Raw genomic sequence first — 11,658 nt, 5'->3', positions numbered from 1 at the left:
CACACGCAACGCCACACACGCAACGCCACACACGCAACGCCACACACACACGCAACACCACTCACACACGCAACGCCACTCACACACGCAACGCCACTCACACACGCAACGCCACTCACACACGCAACGCCACACACGCAACGCCACACACACACGCAACGCCACACACACATGCAACGCCACACACACATGCAACGCCACTCACACATGCAACGCCACTCACACATGCAACGCCACTCACACATGCAACGCCACTCAACCACGCAACGCCACTCACACACGCAACGCCACTCAATCACGCAACGCCACTCACCCACGCAACGCCACTCAGCCACGCAACGCCACTCAGCCACGCAACGCCACTCAGCCACGCAACGCCACTCAGCCACGCAACGCCACTCACACACGCAACGCCACTCACACACGCAACGCCACTCACACACGCAACGCCACTCACACACGCAACGCCACTCACACACGCAACGCCACTCACACACGCAACGCCACACACACACGCAACGCCACACACACACGCAACGCCACACACACACGCAACGCCACACACACATGCAACGCCACACACACATGCAACGCCACTCACACACGCAACGCCACTCACACACGCAACGCCACTCACACACGCAACGCCACTCACACACGCAACGCCACTCACACACGCAACGCCACTCAACCACGCAACGCCACTCACCCACGCAACGCCACTCACCCACGCAACGCCACTCACCCACGCAACGCCACTCACCCACGCAACGCCACTCAGCCACGCAACGCCACACACACACGCAACGCCACTCACCCACGCAACGCCACTCACCCACGCAACGCCACTCACCCACGCAACGCCACTCACCCACGCAACGCCACTCACCCACGCAACGCCACTCAGCCACGCAACGCCGCTCAGCCACGCAACGCCGCTCACCCACGCAAAGCCGCTCACCCACGCAACGCCACTCACCCACGCAACGCCACTCACCCACGCAACGCCACTCACCCACGCAACGCCACTCACCCACGCAACGCCACTCATCCACGCAACGCCACTCATCCATATGCAAAACGAAAAATGTCAAACTCTTCTATTGCGAGACCTATTGCATTTTCAATGCTTGTTTAAGTCCACTGTCATTTGGGCTTCTTTTTGTTAGAATATTGGTTTTGTTTTGGGCTTTCTTTTAAAGGGGATAGGGCTTGTTAAAGTCTTTTCTCCCAATCCTTCTTGTGCCTGGTGCTCCTGTGCTTCATGCTGGACCGAGGCGGATTCCTCCCTCCGCACTCCAGGCCAACTATCTTCGCAATCTTTATTAGTGTTCTCTTACCTAAGCTCTTCCATTGTCTGACGCATATGTGATTTCTGGAGGAAAAAAGGTAACAAGCTACCCTTGAGTGTTACGCGGTTTTAGAGACATACTAGGCCTTGAAGTGAGTTGGTAACACAGGGTCGTAGTGCAGAGAGATCCATTTTCCCACACAACTCTCTTCTCGGAGTAACCACGTGTCTCAAACAGCCGAGACAGCGCATAATGAAAACACAGCAGCAGACCCTGCTTATTTTTGCGGCCATTTCAGAATGGCTGAGGCCATCTCTCCCCCTCCTCGTGCCTCTTGGAAGTAAAAAGTCTGTCAGCGAAACACCTTTCTTTGAAGGGGTTTCGCTCAGCCCGTGATGTTTGTAAGAAGGCACGTAGGGTACTTACACTGCATGGACGATCAACTATTAAATAATTTGACAGAAACTAGAAGAACAGATGGAAAGGTAACTGGCTCAAGGAAAACGTATTTTAGGGGTCTAGGTGCGTCAGCTCACATTGAGGCACCCCGTACTATCAACTTTCTTCATAAGGCGAAGAGCTGATATCTCACAGTCACACAAACTGAGCGTGGAAACCATTTCAGGAAGAGGTTTCCTGGTTGTGTTCTGGGGCTCTGGCAGTCCGACACCTTATCAGGGATTTTACAACTTCCACAGCACATTGGCACCATTTCCTCTCATGTGGTAATGAGAGCGCGCCATTTACAGTGAAATTTGTAGGGGTGCAGCATATGTACAAGTAGTCAGCACCCGCATATATAGGGGCCTGTTAATCATAGTTAGATGCAAGGTATGAAAAGTGCTAAAGTGAATTGGTATCAGAATATGTGCAGAGCCAACGTTACAAAGTGCAATCTATGCTTGCTGACATATATAGATGCTTTTAAAATGAAACCTTTTAATGCAACGTGTGTTTAACAATGCAATAGAACTTGAGATCTGCTTTATCTGAAACGTAACGAATCACATATATATATATATATATATATATATGATTTGCTTAAAGTAGAAGATGCATTCATTGTTTAAGGTTTGATGCCTAGTGAACTAAGAGAACAAGTTAATGTAAAACGTTGGGCCTACAACCCAAGCAGAGGCCTAGTTAATGGAAACAGTGCAGGCCTGTTGAGAAATGTCTTGCTTAAACATTGAGCTGTAGACAGGATTGATAGATGTGACCTTTAGAAATGTTGCAATAATCATAGACTGCAAGTTATTTGCGTGTATTCCTTTGCAGGCGCCTCATCGAGCAGATAGTGTAGTAGAAGGGCCCATTGTGTGTGTATGTTAGGATTCTAGACCTAGACATGGAGGAGTAGACTCGGAATTCAAGGAGGCAACTTGAAAGGATGAAGAGCCTGAGACCCAAGGACGGCTGAACGGACAAAGATGGATCCTCGCCATGTGGAATTTTACAGAACTTAACACCTTCTAGAGGGGCGTACCTATAGGCGTGTCAACAACATTGTGGGGTTCCGTATTAGGGACAGTACCCCGAGGGTGAAGGCAGAGCAGATGGCTGAGGGACTAGAGAGAGCGGTCGCATGGGCAAGGAGCTTAGCAAATGTTAAGTGCGGCCTACCCTCGGAGCTGTGGTGGCTCCGAGCCCGCGACCTGTCCCTCGACCTCCCGTGGGACCGAGACCTCTCGCGGCGCGGGACCGACTGCCGGAGTTCGAGTCGCCTGCGGGACCGCTCCCGCCTGGCTTTCGAACAGAGGGCCCGGCAGTCGGAGCAGGCCTTGTCGTCGTGATCGACGCCTAGACAGGTCAAACACAGGTGGTGAGGATCCGTCACCGACATCAAGCGGTTGCAATCCTCGCAGTGCTTAAAACCGGGCATCCCTACGGCACCAATCGGTGTCGAAAAGACTTCGAAAAACGATCAAAAATCGAACAAAAAGTTAGTCAAAAATTGACTAGGGTTACTGCTTTTTCCAGATCTGCGCTTGCTGGCGCGGAAAAAAGAAGAACTGACGTCAGCACGCGGAGGCGTCGTCTAAGTACTCCGACAACGTCATCACGGCGCCCACGACGCCGACAACGGACGCGGAGCCGCAGACGACGCCTACCGACGCGCAAGGGTAATGCTACGCAAAAGTTTCTGGATCCAGTCTGACGCCTGGGGATATTCTAAGGTAAGGAATCTTATACTAACGTGTCTCTTTCAAATATATCCTTCACTGCCTACCTTTTAAACGAAGTAAGACACTTATGCAACTGGAGCAAGAGGGTCTGCAAAGGCTGAAAATAAATATGTCCACATGTGTGTGCACCTTTTGGAGTCTAAGCCAGTTACATACTGCATGACTTTTTATGCAGAAGTGGCACTGTGGCAGATAGGGCCCAGACTAAAATGAACATGATTTTCTTAGAGTCCAAAATGGGCTGCAGCATTCCATTTGGCTACAGGGTAACGTGTTCTGCTTTTCAAAGTGCACTATGTTTATGGGTTGTGTCTTATTGTGTCTGTAGACTGGCTTTTAGTGCAAACTTCATAGTTGTAGCCTTGTACCTAAAACGGTGGGCTTAGCATCCGAATGTCAAGACATATTAACATATTTTTCTGATACAGCCTTATTGAAATGTGTGCTTTGAGCTGTATTCGTGGGAGAGTTAATTGTTCTACTGCCCTATTTGGGGGAACAAAGACCTCTGAACACAATAGGCCCATCCAAGGTTGATTAAGCTTCTCCTATAAGAAGAATGGGGCATTAGAAGGAGTCTTTATAACTGTTATTGGTACCTCCATGCAAAAGAGCTTGAAGGATGTTCACACATGGGACAAAGTGAGAACAGGCAGAACTCCACTAATAGGAGGTTTCTCTGCAGTCTTGGCAGAAAGAAATTAGGTCAAGGTGAGAAGTGTTTGACTCCGAGAGGGTAACATACCAGGGTTGGTGGGCCCCTAAACCCAAACTCCCTTTTTAAGGGCACGAGCTGTGTCAGGAAGCTAAGAAGGAAATGTGGGAAAAGACCAGTTTGGGTCTAATGTAGCCCTGCCAAGAGACCCCCATCTAGTCCTTCTGATATTCAAGGATTCTCACCAGGGCAGCTTGCACCAGCTCCATGGCACCCTCTTCAGCTAAGCAGAGGGCAGACTAGCTGAGAACCCAGAAGGAAGTATTCCCTGGACATCAATGACTGGTCGTACTGTAGTGCCTGTAGGAGGGGACAATGTGTACACTGGTTGTACCATGCAGTCACCAGCGGAAAAGTGAGGTCTCCCATGGAGAATATGTGGGGGCTGATGAGCAGCATGCGAATCTTCAAGATAAGACATTCCCTGAGCTGAGCACAAAAATAATCCCAGAACCCAACAGCCAAGTTGCTGTTAAGTAGATAAAACAGCAGTGAAAGAGAGTGAGGAGTCCTCAAGCATAATATTGGGAGGCATGAACTCCCCCTTAATCTATCCTCTGGTGGCTGCAGTGCACAACCAGGACCACAAAGCAGAAAACACAATCAAAATCAGGGCAAATTGGTTCGTGAAATCCTAAAAAGAGTTAGCTTTGTAATTAGTGCAGCTGCCATCATGCCTTGGAGTCAGGGTTAAGTACGGCCCCAAGGAACACGAGAGCCATTATCATTTGTTTCATCCCAGGACCCCTGGGGAACCATAGAGCACTATTTAGAAACATTCTGCTGTAAAAGTAGGCAACAATCGAGACTAACTATTGAGGCATTTTGGCCTATGCCTCGGCCCAATGTGGAGAGGGGGCTCCATTGCAAAGTGGAGCATCATCTATTATCGTAGACTCCTTGTGCTGTACTTTTGAGGTGTGTTCCAAGCACAGTGAGGGCAGAACAGCCAGTTCTACCACCCTGCGACGAGTGCAGTATGCTGCGGAATGTGAGAAAGCTCACAAGACAGCGTTGTCTAAACTACTCACTGTGTGATCTACCCAATGTGGATGTCATTGCTCCACAGCAGAGCAAGGCGCCCACACTGGAGAAAGGAAAACGGTGGCCACATCAAAAATCAAAAAGATACCATGAAAAATGTTCTTCTGCTGTAACCACTACAAAAGAAACAGCCTCTGGGAAAGTCCAAGCATTGGCTGGACAAGTTAATATTCTTTTATCAGTGTTCTCTGAAGGACAGAATCATTGATATTGGAGTCGTCTTTAACTAGTTTAGCAAGCCCGCACAAACACTGACTGTACAGGGAGTCATTTTTGCACCACATCTCCATAAAGAGAGAAAAGAGGGTACTAGGAAAAGCTATGATCATTTTCAATTTAATCCTTGGGCTGGGTTTTCGTTAATGTCTTGAGAGTAGAGAACCCAGTCTCTTGAGGGCTGGGAGTATTGGCAGAATGAAAAAAGATAGTAATTTTCTGATTGCTCATAAAGAAAAATCTGCATAGAACATGGGTGTTTTAATTAAAATAAAAAAGTGTCAATGTTTTTACTTAAGCAACAGCAACAAGGCTCATGGTATTGAATGTAACATGCACTGCCACAGCCGTAGAACTGATTTTATCATTTTAAACATCCTGAAAAAGCCTGTAAGGCTGACTGTTTAATAGGTTAGAGCTTTGTATATTTTGAGTTTAGCACATGCAGAGACATATTATAATCTGTTATGGGGAACACGGCCTGTTGGTGTATGAATGCTTAAAGTTATCTCAAAACTATGGGGCACAATATAGATTTAGGGGGCTATTTACCAGCTGTGTACTTTATTTAGGGGAACTGATCTGCACTCCAGTTAATTTGCAAGAACCCTTTAGGAGGGGTTTCAATTCTTTTTTCCTCCTGCCATTTTGTAATAATTGTACTTTTGTGCATATAATTTAGATGTGTGTATAACTGTCCCTTTTAAAAGAAATAATACTGACTGAACAGTTACATATTGAGTGCCTGTGTGTGTGTATATGAGTTCGGTGTTTCTGTCTGACAGCCTTGGACTGACTGCCTTGCTGACCTGACAGTCAAACGGTTAAAGGGGTATTGGGTCTCTAATGTGTAGGTGTATGCTGATGGGAAGTCCCCAGCATACCCCAGTTGACACAATGGGGACCAAATAACGTCTGACTGTCCTGGCACCCCACTAAAATGTATTTATTGTTTACTGAATTGGTTCGTGGCACGATACTAGCAAGATTATTTCCTTTGTATAAGAATTGAGATAGAAATCTTTTGACAAAGTGAAATACCAAAAACAGGCCTCGACTGGGCTCAGTTGAGGTGATTACTGCAGAATAAAAAACCAGTGAGCGCCTCAGGTCTGATTGTCAACTGTACTCATAGCATGACAACGGCTACTCACGAAACAAACCATCACTAATTAATCTAGTATGTGAAAAGAATCATAGTCTCTCAGATGTAAGCCCCAAAGATTGCACAATTTTAGAAAAGCTCATTAAGCTTCAGAGGTGGGGCACATTCCAGTATGAAAAAAGAAGGAATCCATGGCCTTCATCACCATTACAATGCTACTGGGATCACAAGTGACTTGACCTTCTGATCAACTGAGAGAACCATGGCAAATAATGGAATGGGAAATACATATAAGAGGCCAAGTGACTACCTCAATAACAGTGCTCTAATCTGCCAGCAGGCATAGTTTCTTCATAGAAAAAAATGCACAATGAGATGAACACACCCAAGAAATGAAATACCTTGCTTAAAAGAAATGAGTTAAAAGTCCTGTGGGTGGACACAGAATGTGACAGAGGAGGAATTGATTCAGCTCAAGTGGACCGCGCACCAATTCTCCCTTTCTGGAAGATATTGTGCTACTGATGACATTTGCTTGGTCTGACCCAATACTTCTGGCAATGTCCACTTTGGACAAATGCAGGAAAACATGAAGGACGGCCATTCATTCTCTCAGAACTTCCACATGGGGCCAAGTGATCTATGCTTCCTGTTCTATTAAAGTCACCTCATTCGAGATACCTAGCATCAAACTTTATTACCATAAGATGTAGAAAATTCGGAGTTAAATAGATTGTGGCTTATCTGCCTCAAATGGTGGGGACCAATAAGTAAGTACATGCAGAAACAGGTTTAAACTGAATGATGCCAATGCAATTGTCATAAATCCTTGAAAATGCCGCCAATTCCGAGGTCAACAATCATTAGTGTTGGTGTACTCTCTATGCTAAGATTCCCTAGCTTTGTGGAAGAGACAAAGGTAAAGATCACATCTAGCGAGAAGGTTATAAGTCACCAAGGAGCCAACCTTGTATTCTTTGATGCAGATGGGCAACCAGGCAGCTGCCCTGTTAGCGTAAAGCTCAATGTGCCCCCATGCTGATTTCGGACCATGATTACAAAATGGCAATATTTGAAGTGCTACATAATGGTCCAATCCCCAACAACACACCCACAGGCAAACTACACTCTGCCCATTGCCCAGCCAAACACAAGCCCACTCACTCACTGCAATCTTTCTGTATTTCAATTCTTGGAACATTTTCTGGCAATCCCATTTTAAACATGTATGCATGTACTGGTTTCCTTCCCTTAGAAATTAGCTGCCCACGTTCACAATATTTACAATTGGTGGTTACACGGCCTGAGAGGATGGCAGTGTCCATAATTTGCACTTTGCAGGAACAAAGATTGGCAAAATCATGATTCATAGCTCCAAATTTGCTGCATTGATTTGATTGTTCAGCAGGAACAAGATGTCAAGATTCTCATTTGTATTTACCAGGACAATGGTAATAGAATACATTTTTTTCTTTGAAATCATGCTCCTTCAGGTGATCCGCCCAATTAGAACTCTTCTTGTATTTTCTCCACCACATTGGCTATAATCAGCAATTTCTTGGTATCAGCATTTTGAGTACAGTCGTTACATTGATGTCTATGAGACGAAAGCAAATTATCTGAGGCATAAAGATGAGGGAAGTACGGACTTGTGTAACGCAAAATAGCTACAACTTTCACAAAAACACGATTTCTAATTTCCAAAAAGCATGCATTGTATTCCCACAGAGGAAGCAGTCCTAATAAGAAATATATTTATTTTATATATATATATATATATATATATATATATATATATATATATATATATATATATATATATATATATATATATATATATATATATATATATATATATATATATATATATATATATATATATATATAGTTTTGTAAAACGAGAAAGTAGCCAAACAGTATTCAAGAGCTTTTCATAGGGGGTGCAAAAATTCGAGTCTTGAATAAAATGTGTATAGAAGAAAATAACAATCAGGTATAAAAATAGTAATTAAAATATAAGAAAGGAAATAGAAATATGGACAAGTAGGAAAGTAAACAGAAAATAGTGTTACACAAAGACTGATTTCATGAAATCCTGATTTAGGGATATAACATAGACCAGCAGCAATATGCCAGACAAGTTCATAACAAGTAATTAAGCAACAAAGCTTCCATTTTTATGTTACATTAAAGGTAAAAAGGTTAGACAAATAGGGGACGTCTAAACAGCTTTATGTTCCTTTAATATTCTAACTATTTTGGTGTGATGACGTCAAATGATGTCCAGAGGAAGAGAATTTCAGATTTTGGGTGACTCTAGCCTCAATTATTACGCACTAAAGAACGGTTGGAGCTTGCCAAGTAACAATTTTTTATAGCAACTAGGACATTCAAAGTAACGTATTTTCTGTAAAAGGAAAGTCATTCTAAAGATGAATCTGGTGTCGATGCGCAATCAGTGTAGGGAGATATGGACCAGTGCAGTGTGGTTGAAACATTGGTGTCCAGGATTCGGTGGACTGCATCACAAAAGGCAGCTTTAAGTGGGGAAATGCAGATCCTGCTTTCTTTAGAACGGTTGTAATCTCACTAATCTATAACTGCTCTGGAGACTCTTATGAGAGAGGGAGAGAGAGTATTTTTAATATCGCCCCAGCGAGGGACAATGAGGTAACAAGAGTGGTTGAAATGATGTACAATTGGAGGTATGCAGTTCCTAAATAATAACCATAATAATAATGCGTTTTATATACATTTCATACAGTAGTTGTTGCAATGCCAAAGTGCCACAAGTAACTGGTGTCACTATTAGATAATTTGCTGGTAGAGATTCGACACCAGACATCAGCAGTGAGCCCATTCACAGGCCTGGATGGGTAGTTCAAAGAATGCTGGTGAAGGGGTCAATCAGCAGAAACTCTAAGGTTTGAATACTGAATGACTCAGAAGCTGTGCAAAAGAAACAAATTGTATATTTTAAATGTAAGTGAAATCAAATGTAATTCGGATATTGACAAATCTACAATAAATTGTATATGTCTTGCAACCTAATAAGACCATTAGACCTGAACTGAACTAAGAGACAATGGGAGCAAATGAGTGTTGATAAATATAGCAGCAATAATCAAAGTTATGTCATATACGTACTGCAAGCTCGTCTTTAAGCAAAGGGATCAGCATAAAACGTATTTTAACATTTAGATACAGTGAAATGCTTACATATAAAATATCAAGATATACAATGCAGTTGCAGAAAATATAAATAAATGTGATACTTTTAATAAAGTAAATAAAGGCTGGTTGCATTTTCTTAAACTCCACCAAGTAAGAGATGAATCAAAGTTTATGTAATTTTAGATATCAAGTGAGAAAATAAATAACCACAAAGGAATTCTTCCACACTCCAACCAGACCATTGACAAAACAGGTTTTCATGATGTCTTTATTTATGTGTCCAATATTTCGCTTTTCAATCCTTCTTTCTTCTCCCCTCTTTTAATGTTATTCCTGATCTAAAACAAATGAACGAATATGCAATTTATTAGTAGCTGTCCTCAGTTATGGTACAAAGAACGTTGTCTAGTAAACTACTACATAACAAAATAAGCAATAAAGCAGGTAAGAAAATTGTGTAGATTAGAATAAAACGTGCACACATCTTGGCTGAACACATTAGCTTTATATAACCAATAGTGAAGTACAACCATGAGCACTAGAAGATCATTTATTTTAGCCGCTCGCTGCTGAGGTTTGAAGTGAGAGAACTCTGTCCTTGCTACAGGAGTAGCGTATTCCTGATTCCAGCCCTTGTTATTGCCACCGTGAGGAGCACAAGACCTGCGAGGCCGCAGAGGAGGTGAGAGGCGCGGTTCCGGGACTGCGAGGAGCAGCAATCAATATCACCAGCTGTCTCCTCTTCCCGTGGGAGCCGCGCCCCCTCCCAGTGCCACGCCCACATTCAAGTGCTTTTAACCTCTCGCGGCTCCCGCTTCGCGGGTGCCGCTCGCTGCTGAGGTTTGAAGTGAGAGAACTCTGTCCTTGCTACAGGAGTAGCGTATTCCTGATTCCAGCCCTTGTTATTGCCACCGTGAGGAGCACAAGACCTGCGAGGCCGCAGAGGAGGTGAGAGGCGCGGTTCCGGGACTGCGAGGAGCAGCAATCAATATCACCAGCTGTCTCCTCTTCCCGTGGGAGTCGCGCCCCCTCCCAGTGCCACGCCCACATTCAAGTGCTTTTAACCACTCGCGGCTCCCGCTTCGCGGGTGCCGCTCGCTGCTGAGGTTTGAAGGGAGAGAACTCTGTCCTTGCTACAGGAGTAGCGTATTCCTGATTCCAGCCCTTGTTATTGCCACCGTGAGGAGCACAAGACCTGCGAGGCCGCAGAGGAGGTGAGAGGCGCGGTTCCGGGACTGCGAGGAGCAGCAATCAATATCACCAGCTGTCTCCTCTTCCCGTGGGAGCCGCGCCCCCTCCCAGTGCCACGCCCACTCGCTCCCAAAAGAGGACTAAAGCAAGTTCAGTAACGCGCATCGCGGGACGCAGCCCGGGCAAAGCCCGGGCCAAGGGCGGGCCCGTTGTTGCCCGTTAGTGCCCGTTAGTGCCCGGTAGAGACCGGTCCGGGCCACCCCCTTATTATTCCAGCATTCACTCCTAGCAGTTTACTAACATGCCGCCGAAAACCAGGAGCACTACAAAGAACAAATCCAAAAACGCCCAGGAGGTAGCACAAATAACCGGCCCCATTGATTTGTTCATCACCCGTACTCATGAGGCAATAAACCAGAGCATCTCCCTTCTCGAAAAGAGAGTGTCACTGGACCTTATGAACGCGAAGCGATCATCATTAGGAACTATAGCAACTGTCACATCCCCGATCCACCTCACTTCCCAAAACTGCTCCTTACCTGTGACTATGTTAGCCTCTGAAATCATTACAGTACCATCCACAGTAGACCTTTCAGTCACTCAGACAGAGTCTGACTTTTCACTAACCGTGGACAATCTCGAGGCAACCCCAGATCTAGAGGCCTGCCAAATCCAAACCCAGACAGAATCCCAGTCCAATTCTGTCTTATTTTCCCAAGGAGAAAGGGAAGGAGC

The 11,658-nt window shown here is 45.0% G+C and overlaps 1 protein-coding gene across 1 annotated transcript in view; it reads right to left on the bottom strand.

The window, feature by feature from the left end:
• Positions 1-8,475: 8,475 nt before the first annotated feature.
• The window catches only part of LOC144762663 (uncharacterized), a 192,607-nt gene continuing 189,424 nt past the window's right edge, over positions 8,476-11,658 (bottom strand). The window contains exon 5 of the transcript XR_013596122.1: positions 8,476-10,070. The gene's annotated coding sequence lies outside the window, so the exon portion shown is untranslated. The remainder of the gene's footprint in view (positions 10,071-11,658) is intronic.

Source organism: Lissotriton helveticus, chromosome 6 (genome assembly GCF_964261635.1).
Source record: "Lissotriton helveticus chromosome 6, aLisHel1.1, whole genome shotgun sequence".
Classification (NCBI taxonomy): Eukaryota; Metazoa; Chordata; class Amphibia; order Caudata; family Salamandridae; genus Lissotriton; species Lissotriton helveticus.
The sequence above is the reverse complement of the archived record's forward strand: the minus strand, read 5'-3'. Positions and strand labels throughout refer to the sequence as shown.